Source organism: Cetorhinus maximus, chromosome 31, assembly GCF_964194155.1.
Source record: "Cetorhinus maximus chromosome 31, sCetMax3.hap1.1, whole genome shotgun sequence".
In the NCBI taxonomy this organism is placed as follows: domain Eukaryota; kingdom Metazoa; phylum Chordata; class Chondrichthyes; order Lamniformes; family Cetorhinidae; genus Cetorhinus; species Cetorhinus maximus.
The window spans coordinates 16,104,736-16,116,849 of NC_135909.1; the positions used below are offsets into that span (position 1 = coordinate 16,104,736).

Genomic DNA, 12,114 nt, shown 5'->3' on the forward strand with positions numbered 1-12,114 from the left:
TATAGGAGTCAGCTGATCAACTTTTAGCGTAAAATAAATAAAACAGTTATTCATCGAGAAAAGATGAATCATGTTACAATACTCTTTCACCCTCAATTATAACTTTACAGGTGGAGACAAATTTGTAAGGATAACGCAAGTTGGATAATCTATTTTATTCTTTAAATTACACAGTAATTACACAATCCATGTATCAATAGGGACCCTGTGGTAAGGCACACAAGACCCTGAAACGAAGTGACAGATACCACCTTAACCAAATGCTATGGATCTCTCCTCAACTCCCCACAGAAGCTTGTCAAGCTGTGAGTCAACCAGTTTCACTGCACTCCGCCTTTCACACGAGGATTGAAGCCATTCCCTCTGCCCCTCACTCTTAAATTCATTAACAGGACCTGTTTCAGGTTCCCATCCTTCCTTTGACCAGAACGTCTGTTTTGGACTTACCCCTCATCCACTCCCCTGGATTTTGGGATTTTTCTTTCGCTTGGGACTAACAACCTGCTCCCTTTTCCAGTCTCTCTTGGCAGCAACTTTCAAAAGCCAACCGAGGTCCGCAGCTTCCAAATCAAAACTGCAGTTTCTCTCCTCTGTGTGTGTCTGTGGAAGGGACCTGCCTCTTTGCCTCCCTCTTGCTAGGCAACAGCCCAATTCTTCTACTGATGTGTTTGCTTAACTTCTTAAGTCGTAAACCTGATTAGAAATGCATGCACCTTTTTAAAACGAAACTAAAACTCCATTTGACCTTTCTTAACACACATACAGAAATACAAATCAAACTTAAACTTTAAAGCTAAAACTCATTCCTAACAATTGCAAATACCAATATAACTTCCTTAAACCTCTCTACTTCCTAACAATTTGGTAAGAACAAATCGTGTTATTTAACTTCAGTTAGTTTTTTTTTTGATGCGACAGCAAAGGATTTTGATGAGGGTGAAGCCCTTGACGTGATTTAAATGGACTTGAAAAAGGCATTTGATAAAGTGCTGGACAAAAGACTTCTGAGGAAAGTTAGAGCTCATTGAAAAGAAGGGACAATAGCAGCACAGATACGAAATGAGCTGAGTGACGGGAACCAAAGATTTGTGGTGAACTGTTGCATTTTGGACTGGAGAAAGTTATCTTGTGGAGCTCCCCAGGTCTCTCAGGGACTTGTGCGATATCGGGAACTGGCGGAAAAATAGATTTCAGGCCCAAGGTCAACCATGATACCATCGAATGGCAGGGTAGGCGCGATGGGCCGTGTGGTCTACTGCTGTTCCTATTTCTTGCGCCCAGTGTCAGGGCCCCTGCCCTTCCTGTAATTCATCAGCCAGATCTTGTTGCAAGCTCACAATTCCAACATTTTCCGGTGATACAAAAGTTAGAAGCACTGTGAACTGTGAGGAGGATAGTCTAGAATTCCAAAGGGATCTAGAAATGTTGATGGAATGGGCGGAAAAATACCAGTTGAAATTTATTGCAGAGTAGCATGGTGTCATTCGTTTTTGTAGGTAGAGCAGGGAGAGGCAACACAAAATGAAGGTTTACAATTCTAATAGGATTGCGGGAACAGAGGGATGTGGGTGCATATGTGCATAAATCATATATCGTCACAGGACAGGTTGAAAGAATGACCAGTAAAACAGCCAACGTCATGGGCTTCATCAATATAGCATGTAGTACAAAAACAATAAAGTTATGTGAAGCCTGTAGAAAACATTGCTTCGGCCTCAACTGGAGTATCGTATCTAATCCTGTGCTCCACAATTTAGCAAGGATGTGAAAGCATTAGTGAGATTGCAGAAAAAAATCACAAGACAGATTCCAGGAATGAGGAACTTAATTCACATTGAATGATTGGAGTTGGGAATGTGTTTCTTGAAGAGATGGAGTTTGAGAGGAGATTTGATAGAGGTATTCAAAATCACGAGATGTGTGGAATGGGTAAATATGGTTTAATCGTTCCATTGATGGAATGATCCAGAACAAGAGGACACAGATTTAAATTAATTTACAAAAAAAGCAATTACCACATAACAATTTTTTTTCCCCTTGTAGCATGTGTTTAGGATGTTGAATGCAGTGTCTGAGAGTGTACTGGAGGCAGGGACAATTGAGGTTTTCAAAAGGGTATTGATCTTGATCTGAAAAGAAAAATTAGCAGTGTTACAGGGAAAAGGGTGTGGAGTGGCAGCAGGTGCGCTGCTCGTTCAGAGGGCCAGCCGATTCCAGACGGGCCGAATGTTCTCATTATGTTCTGTGATTCAATTACCCCATAAAGAATCAGGGAAGTTAGTCACGACTATGATCAATTGGTGAGCAGCAAGTGTCTAAGTGAGGTTTACAGGGCAGTAAGTGTTGGAATTTCCTGGGACAGGATGTGACTAAGTGACAGTTTCCTGGAACAAAACATTCGGCGAAATAGAACCATAGAAAAGTTGCAGCACAGAAGGAGGTCATTAGGCCCATCTTGTCCATGCCAGCCCGAGGACACTCAGGTGCCCTTTCTAATCCCAGCTTCCTATGGCAATTCGCCATCAATTAATGGAATTATTTAACAGCACAAAATGCAACATCCATCTGAACCTAACCGATGTAGTTACTTAGTTTAACAGACAAGTTCACTCAAAAACCTTCAATCTTCTGTCAATAGTATAAGACAGGCACTAGAATCACTTGACAGAGAACTTGGGAGACATGGATTTGTTGGTTGATCTATGCAAGTTGCTGATGTTGAGATTGATTCATGTTAATTTCACATAGAAATCAGTTTCAACTCAATGAAATCAAAGCACGTCCCCACTCATTCGGTGAGAGTGCTGTTTTCTTTGCAAACATTGCAGTGTTATTTATTGAAATGCTTCATCTTGCTGTTTTGAAACTTTGTTCTCTGTCATCTTTCTATTTTTAGTTCCTAACAAATCAACAACAGCTATTCACCCTGATAAATTACTTCTACACAGGATGTCTCGGTTGGTGGCATTCACAAGTTTATAGAGCCAAATTTAAATCCTGGGCTTGAGTACCAAAGTCATGGTCAACACTCCCAGCAGTGGCTCAAGAAGGCAGCTCACCACCGCCTTCTCAGGGCAAATCTGAACTCTTTCCAATGTAAGTATATTCCCCCTTAAAGAAAGAGACCTAAACAGGACTCAATACTCTAAGTTTTGTACCATCAACGCCCTCTTCAGTTATCACAAGAATGTCCGAGTTTAAACTCCATTCCCCTTTCAATAAAGGCCAACACCACATTAGCCTTCCTAACTGCCTGCTGTACCTGCAACGTAGCTTTGTTTTGTGATACATGTACAAGGACACCCAAGTCTCACTGCAGCACAGCATTCTGCCATCTCTCTTTATTTAAAGAATATTTTTTTTTTAATCTATCCCACCAAAGTGGTGATCCTCACATATTCCCACATTATTGTATCTACCAAACTTCTGTCCACCATCTCAACCTATCTTTATTCATTTACAAAGACTTTACACTCTGCTCACATTTTGCTTGCCTACTTAAAGTGCTTTTGTACTTTGAATTGTAAACTTGTGTAAGGGGAGACGGAAAGACAGTATTTGCCATTCTTTTAACAATTACCTTAGATCTGTAATGCCAAGATAAATCCAGTTTTATGATTAAAAATATGAATGATTCAGAGACCAGAACTGAATTCACAAAACGAAAAAATGATGTTAAGCCACTGACCCAGAAGTCCAGTCTGGCCAGTGAGGAATCTACCCCTGAACCACTGACGTTAACAAATCCGCTCGCTCCATGTGTCCAGATGGAAACCTGTCTGAAGGAACATACAGCCTGACAATGTGCAACAAACGGTTGGAAATTTCAGCAATTTCCTACATAAAAATGCCGAATACACTTGAGAAGTTCTCCAGTGGTTGTCACGCGTCGTTGTGAAATTTTGTGGTTGTCAAAACAGCTGAAGAAAAGCAAACCTTTGTTTTCTTTTAGAGAAAACCTATCCAACGCAGGATGTTCCCTCCTTCTCGCTCTTCCACATTCCCTGCACACATTGGAGTCTGATCTCGCAGGCTTAATAGACGCAATCTCGGCTGTCTGTCAAAGGGCTAATCAGAACCTGTTTCTTTATCCAGGTAAACACCTACACAGAAATAACAACAACAACAAAAATATTGTAGGGGCTGATTTATTTATTTATGGGTGTGGGCGTCGCTGGCTAGGCCAGAGTTTATTGCCCATCCATAATTGCCCCCCAGAAACTGGCGGTGAGCTGCCATCTTGAACTGCTGCAGCCCCTGTGGTGTAAGTCCACCCACTGTGCTGTTAGAGAGGGCTTTCCAGGATTTTGAACCAGAGACAGTGAAGGAATGGCGATCTATTTCCAAGTCAGGATAATGTGCCGCTTGGAGGGGAACTTCCACGTGTTGGTGTTCCCATGTGTCTGCTGCCTTTGCACTTCCAGATGGTAACAGTCATGGGTTTGCCTGCCGATTGGGCAGACAATCCAAATGCTAAGAATTTATTACGAGAAAATCTTTTCCATACGTTATCTTTGGTTCCTTTTCGAATGAATTAAAATCTGCCCTGGTTGGTCACTGACCCTTGAGGCAGTGGGAACAGTTCATCTTTATTAACTTTCTCTAAACCCTCTTGACAGTTCTGTCTGTGGAGTGATTAAAAATACCGAAAGCCAGACGTGGGATTTGAACAATGAGGGACTGTAGATCAATGATAAGGGAAGTGATACTTTGATAATCAGATTAGGAAATAGTTTGAAAATTATGAAATCCGTCCAAACCTGTGCATTGCTGGTTCAGGAGCACAATGCGTCACTAGGGCGTGGGAAACTCGGATTAGATTCCCGAAGTTGCCGATTCTGTAACAGCGTCACAGTCCCTAAATTATTTTCTTTTCTTCAGGTTACTTTCAGTTTGCTTTCTGTTTTAGTGCAGTGATCTTGTACTTAGGGAAATAAATTGATTTCAGCATGATGGGCGGATTGGTGATTCAGGGATAGAATTCTTATTTTTCATCAAAGAAACCTGGGTTCGATTACAGTGAATGCATAACTCAATGTCTTCAATAATGGTTCAAGGATCAAATTTCCGGGACAGATAAATACCCATTTTCTCGCTTATCCATCATATATTTGATGAATACAAGTCTATAAAACTGAGATTTAAAATTAAAGTGCTGTTTCCCGATGGGATCTCTGAAATTCCCCTTTGCTGAGAGAGATGTTTCCTAATTTCACACCAGAAACGACTTGTTTTTTGACTGAGCCCCAAAGCCCCCAGACCCCTCCCCCTCCCCCAATTCCAAAATTCCCACCATCGCTGAAGTTTCTCTCTCTGACACTATCGCCTTAACATGTCGCAAACCGCGATCAAATTGTTCATTAATTCGGGAAGAACGGCTTCCTTTGTTCGTGGTTTATATGAAGGGGCTGTTCTGTGGTTTATTTTCTGGAATTTAGCAGCGGTTGAGGGGAGGCCACGAGGCAGAGAGTGAGAGAGATTCAAAACACTACAGGAGAATGATGAGGAGAGGGTGCGGACAATAGGAACTGAGTTCCCGATCTCCCAATCCTTATTTTCCAACGAAGGACACAGAGTCGAACTCAGACCCTGAGGCCATGGATCTGGGATTCAGCGGATCATCCAAAAATCGAACTGAAAAATATACAGCCACGATATTTATTTACATGGCACTAACATCAGTTCCAGTATTACATTACTTGACTGCGTGGCCTAATGGATAAGGCGTCTGACTTCGATGGTACTTGGTGAGGTTATCAGAAAATTGCAGGTTCGAGTCCTGCCGTGGTCGTTTTATGTAGAAATCTGTTTAACTTCCTGAAAACCGCGGTCTCACTCGTCAGCTGAAGGTTCTGCGTTTCCTTCCTAACATAGCAGGGCTCTTTCTCAAAATGTCTGCTCTTGTTAATTTGTGCATTCATTTCTAACTGATTTTGTTTAACTGATCACGTTCGTTAAATTATTGATGTGTCCAACTGGAACAAAAGCTGTGCATCAATCGGTTTAATAAAATGGTTTGGGAGAATTCCAATCTTCTCATGAAGCGGCTCGATCATTAGCTGAATCTGCTGTCACTGGACTAACAATACAGAGGTGCCAGGCTAATCTCTGCGGGCACGGGTTTAAATCCCAACAGAGCAGATTTAAATTAAAATATTTCCTAAATTTGGAATTAAAATCTCGGCTCAGTAATGGCGGCTATGAAACTATCATCGAATGTAGCAAAAACCCAACCTGTTCACGAATGCCCTTTCCGGAAAGAAATCATCCGCCCTTCCCTTACCTGTCCTACATGTGACTCCAGACCCACAGTAATTTGCTTCACTCGTAACTTCAAGGATAATGTGAGATGATCAACAAATGCTGGGCTTGCAAAAGACGCCCATAGACTATGAAAAAATAAACAAGTGGGAAACAGACACGACATGACTTTCAGGATGTCTACCTTTTCCCTTGAAGAATGAAGATTGGAGGCTGGTCTCATACAGGTTTTTAAAATTATGAAAGATTCTGGGAGGCTGAATTTAGGGAAAATGGAGCAGAGAAGAGTAGATAAGTATGTGTCTCGCTCTCACAAACAAGACATAGGCTGACGGGTCGCATACAACGTTATACTAATTAACTGCGCATCGGCAACTCATAAGAGCGGTAGATGAATTCCATCCACAATGTCTCCGCGGCACCCTCCAGATTCCGTGGGAGCACTGCCGAACAAACTGTAGTGTCGTTCTTGAAGGCAGCTCCACCAGCATTCAGGCCAAACTCCTGAAAAATTAAGATAAAAGCAAAATACTGCGGATGCTGGAAATCTAGAACAAAAACAAAAATACCTGGAATAACTCAGCAGGTCTGACAGCATCTGCGGAGAGGAATACAGTTAACGTTTCGAGTCCGTATGACTGTTCAACTGATGAAAAGTCATTCGGACTGGAAACGTTAACTGTATTCAGACCTGCTGAGCTTTTTCAGGTACTTTTGTTTTTGTTTCTGAAAAATTAACTTGGATGGACTGCGCACTGTGTCCGGATAATCGAAAAGCGTCGCATCCGCCAAGTCCTGTTTCCTCAACTCTCAAATGGACAACATGCCAGGGGAGGACAAAAAAATGCTCCAAAGACACTCTGAAACGTTAATTCAAACGCTGCAGCATTTATATTAATGACTGCAAGGAACTTGCTTCTCACCATTCAAAATGACCAAAACCTGCCCCACAAGCTGCAGCGCGCTGTGAGTCCCCAGGTCTTCATGATGAGGCAGAACGGCGGCTAAGAAGAAGTAACAGGAAGCAAATCTTGCACTCTGGATCTCAGTACCTCGTGGGACATCCTGTCCCCATGTCTCCAAAGGTCTGTAGGCCGAGAATTGACCTGTTCACTCTCATGAAGACCCATGGCAGAAACTCACGGTCCTGAGTGGATGTCATCATCGTATCGAGGGACAGACGATAACCACTGCTTGTTACATAATACATATAAGAAGAGGTCATCTCCATCCATAGTATTTCTACAACTGTCCCTTCCCGAATAATATGAACAAGTCTCCTCTGTTGTCTCTGATCTGTCAACTTCACTGTATCAGAATGTGCTGCCATCTACTGGCCGCAACAGAGCGGTAGAAATTCACATTGTCAGTGTCGCGGAAACAGGTCAATGCGAGGAATTTGTGATGTGATGTGATGGGGCAGACGTAGAAATGCAAATATGAAATACAATTTAGGAAACACGATTAATTAATTTATTCCCATTGAATCGGCAGCAGTTACAGGCCAACTATCGCATGGAACAACTGAGACGATTAGATAAACTGCATTTAAGGGAAGTCTAGATAAGTAAAGGAGGGAGAATGAATTTCAGGGATAAACAGAGAATGTTACATGAAGTATTCTAGGTGGAGGATCTTGTCGGGCAGTTTACCTGTTAGAACAAATGGCCCAGTTTCAGTGAGGTATATTCTGGGTTGAATGAATCCAGATTTGCAAAGTGTCTCAGGGACTGACAGACACGTAATGAGTCCCACACTCAAACTGTGAACAAAAGACAGAGAGATCCAGAATGAATCATTAACTCAGGCCTGGCATCAGTGACTGACTGATACACGTTGAATCGCACACTCTCACAGTATTCAATGGACAGAATGATACAGAATGATTCATACACACAGGCACATCATCAGAAACTGACAGATCCACGATTAATCCCGAAAACAAATCCTGTCCCATGGACAAGGTGATAAAGAATGAATCTACAGAGACCGACAGATGAACAATGAATTCCACACTCAAACCCTGTTCCAGAGACAAAGTGGTCCTGAATGAACCTCACACACATGCACATAGAATAGCTACAACAGAGAAGGGGACAATTCGGCCCTCTGTCCCTCCTGAGATGCTTCAGCAGAAACTCAGCTATCCCAGTCCCCAGCCCTGCCTCCATAGCCATGTAAACTTTTATCTTCAGGTGGCTGTCCAGTTCCACTATGAAAGCCCCGATTTTATTTTGCCTCTACCACATATCTCAGACAGTGCATTCCAGATCCTCACCACTCACCAGGGAAGATGAATCCTCATGTCCACATTGGTTCGTTTAAAACCGGTGCTTTGCACCAATAGAAACTGTTTCTCACTGTCTAATCTGTCTCGATCTGTCGCTGCCTCGTCATCCTGTATTCTCGATCGTCAAGCATTGTTTCTCGGTCTGACCCCATCCCTGCAACTTCGGAAAATCTCTTGGCCAACCCCTGCTTTTTGTTCGTATGTTCCATCAAATTACTCGATTAAACGGGATGAAGAACTTCCTTAAAGAAGCAGTCATTGGTTTAAATGAAGGGACCGAGCTGTGATTTAATTTCTGGAACCAAGTAGGTCCTGGAGGGAGCTCAAGGGCCAACGAGAGTTATAGAGAGCAGAAACATTCAGGGGAATGGTGAGAAGAGAGAGAGCGAGCAATTGGGGCTGAGTTTCCGATCTCCATTTCTAAAAGACAAGAGGGCCTAACATAAAATTTGAGCTAAACCGATCGAGGGTGATATCAGGAAGGTTTCTTCACACAAAGGGCCGCGCAAATCTGCAACCCCTCTCCTGCTTTTGAACCTGGGGGTCAATTCGAACATTTAGGAACTGCATCTGTTAGTTTTTGTTTGTTTGTTTGTGCAGTAAGTATTTTAAGGATTATAAAAACACGATAGATGGATGAAGTTCAAATACAGAACAGTCCTGAGCTGAACAGGATTGAGTGGAGAACAGTCTCCGTCCGTTCCTATATTCACATCATCCTAATCCTGCACCAAACAAATCATCACCCATTCTATTTTTTCTTAACAGTCAAAGTTAATTTCTCCTCCCATCTTCATAACGAAAAACGAATTCTGGAGGGAACTGAAACTAGGTGCATTCCTTTGTTGAGAACATTTTCCTCTCACGATTAACGATTTCAGATTGAATACTAGAACCCCATCCACCGGTCAGTTACCAGTAACTGCTACTGACCCACAGAGAATCCTGTCACCCCTGCATTCTCTATATTTCCCCAGCTGCAAATTCTTCCATCAGCTTTGGGGAATATTTATCCTGAAAAATCAGTCAGATGATGATTTTGTTAAAAATAACCACATCCAATCAACCGGGCTTTTCCCTCTCTGTTATCCTCTTTCTCGGTGGCTGCATATCTTACTGATTGGACACAGGAGTTGATCTTTCATCGGTCCAGTGGCGGACAGACCAGCCGAATATTAGAGCAATTTCTGATATGGTTTAATTTCAAATGCAGTTCATTTATCATTTTGCGAATATATCAAGAGATTCAAACTAGTTCTGTTAAAGCAGAATGACAGTGAGTTTAGTAAGAAAGGTTTACAAAGTACAGCAATTTCTTTCTGCTCACTGTGCAAACATATAGCGAATTGTTTCAAATTGCAGGAGTGGAAACCGCAGCCCGCAGTCTTCATGTTAGCAATGACCTGAATTTCACTTTTGTGGGTAGAGGGGTACAGGGAGTGCGGATGTTATTGTGAAAACTGAAGTCACTTTTCCTGTGAATGGAGCCGGTTAAAGAGTTCGGGCCGGCCTGAGGCCGGGGTCAGTGGGTAGCCTGGGGTTAAAACAGGCCCCAGAGACAGGAAATAAGATTTGAAGGAGAGAGGGGGTGCGGGCGGGGCGGAGCGGGACGGGGTGATGCGGGGAGGGGGAGGGAGAGCCGGGGAGAGAGTTAGGGTGGGAGACAGCGAGGGAGAGAGGGAGGGAGTTAGAGAAGGGCGGAGCTGCAGGAAGAGAGGCAGCGGGCGGGAGGGAGGGAGGAACTTGAATTTTTTCACCACATTTTGCAACCTCAGGAAGACCAAAAACCTCACGGCCAATGGTGCGTGAGCGGAGGTGTGTCTTGGTAAGTGAGATTGCTGCTTGAATGTGCAGAGCAACATCTCACCGCAGCAACCTGATCAATGACTGTATAATCTGGTTCAGAGACCCTGTTTGAGGGATTAATATTGATCCCAGGACTCCGGGTAAGACTCCGCTTGTCTTGTTGTAAATAGTCTGGTCGGATTGTTCACATCCGTCCGAAAGGGGAAATGGGGCTTCGGTTTAAATTGTGATTTATGAGTGAAATAGTCATGTATCTTTATTGCCCCTCTGTGGGGCATTACACAATTTGTGAAACTTATTTGCCTCTTCTAGAATTTCAAGCAGTTGGAAGCACTGAAGAAATCCTGGTTCTATCTTTACTAATTCACCTGAACTGTGATAATGAAATATAACATCTTCCAGGCAGTGGAGATATAATATAGGCACCAAAAATACTCACACTCCACAGCGGATGTTGCCTTTTTTCCCTCAGGGAGACTCGGTTGAAGAGTTTCCCTTTTTTGTTACTCTGAGATTCTCAGTGTTGTAATGCTGTCTGCTTCATTCCTGGGAGACAAGTGGGACTCAGAAATGATCACTCCCTCCCTGTGTGACTCCGACTGATACAGTTGTTATCATTAAGGTCAGTCAGTCTCTGACCCCTTATCAGGTCCAATATTTGACCCAAAGTTAACTTTTTTTGTTATCCACACTGGGAATCGAAATTCCTGCTGCACTCTCTATCCCTGCCGTGATAAAAAATCCGCCTCTTTCAACTGTGGGTGTCTATCTCTCATTGTCTGTGACACCTCTTCAATTAACAATCTACTTCTGCTTCTCCTTACAGAGTGCAATCTCTTCTGTCTTTTTTTCCCTATGCAGTGAACTATGATTCAGTCAGCTGCTCCCTTGCTTTTTACAATGAGGAGGTTGTGAGTTCAAAACTCATTTCCGAATCCTGACCACAAATTCAGGCTCACGCTCTAGAAAATTCATTGCTGTTGCTGGTGCCAGCTTTTAGACGATATGTTGAACTGAGCTGCCATCTGCCTTCTCACGTAAAATATACCACAGCACAATTTCGGAGAGGGGCGGGGTAGTTATTCCATGATGTCGGAGACATTCAAAACAGATCATATTGCCTTCAACACATTGCTGTTCCTGGAAGCTGACTGTGTGCAAATCCTTTGAAAAATTGTTCAAAAACATGATGACTGAATTCCTGTTAGGAAAACTCAAGTTATTATTGAAAATTCTGCTGAGTGAGCTTCACTGGACAGCAGAGAAAACAAGTGAGGAATTCGAGTAAATGGACACCAGAGAACAAGTCACCGTCAAAACTGGATCAACTCTTGCGAAGATCAATGAGTAAAAGCGGAGAGTTCCGCGCATCATCAGTTTATTAACCAGAGACACTCACAGAGTGTTTTGTACAATGTGTCTCTAATGCAAACCTGAAGGAACGAAGCCTTACCAGTTCATGGTGATATTGGGGATGGATATCCATATATTTAATAAATGAGTAAGAATGAATAAACATAGGACTCCAAATAATGATTATCTGTGTCTTTGACGTGATGCTCTTCCCGTTATGCTGATAATCTTGTCCTTCTCGATGGTACATGTATCAGGGAGGACGCTGCTGTCCAAATACGCATAGGAATTAATGCAGGTGTCCTGTAGATCGGACATACTGCAGCTAATATGTATAATCTCCGCAACAATGTTTCCGCCTAAGAGATTTGTTTTGTTATTTTTTTCGATTCAGATCATCTTGG

At 42.7% G+C, this 12,114-nt stretch overlaps 1 non-coding gene across 1 annotated transcript; it reads left to right on the forward strand.

The window, feature by feature from the left end:
• The first annotated feature begins 5,701 nt into the window (after positions 1-5,701).
• trnar-ucg (transfer RNA arginine (anticodon UCG)) lies at positions 5,702-5,791 on the forward strand. Its single transcript is given in 2 exon segments — positions 5,702-5,738; positions 5,756-5,791. It is a non-coding gene; the product is annotated as a tRNA-Arg (tRNA).
• The last annotated feature ends 6,323 nt before the right edge of the window (positions 5,792-12,114 follow it).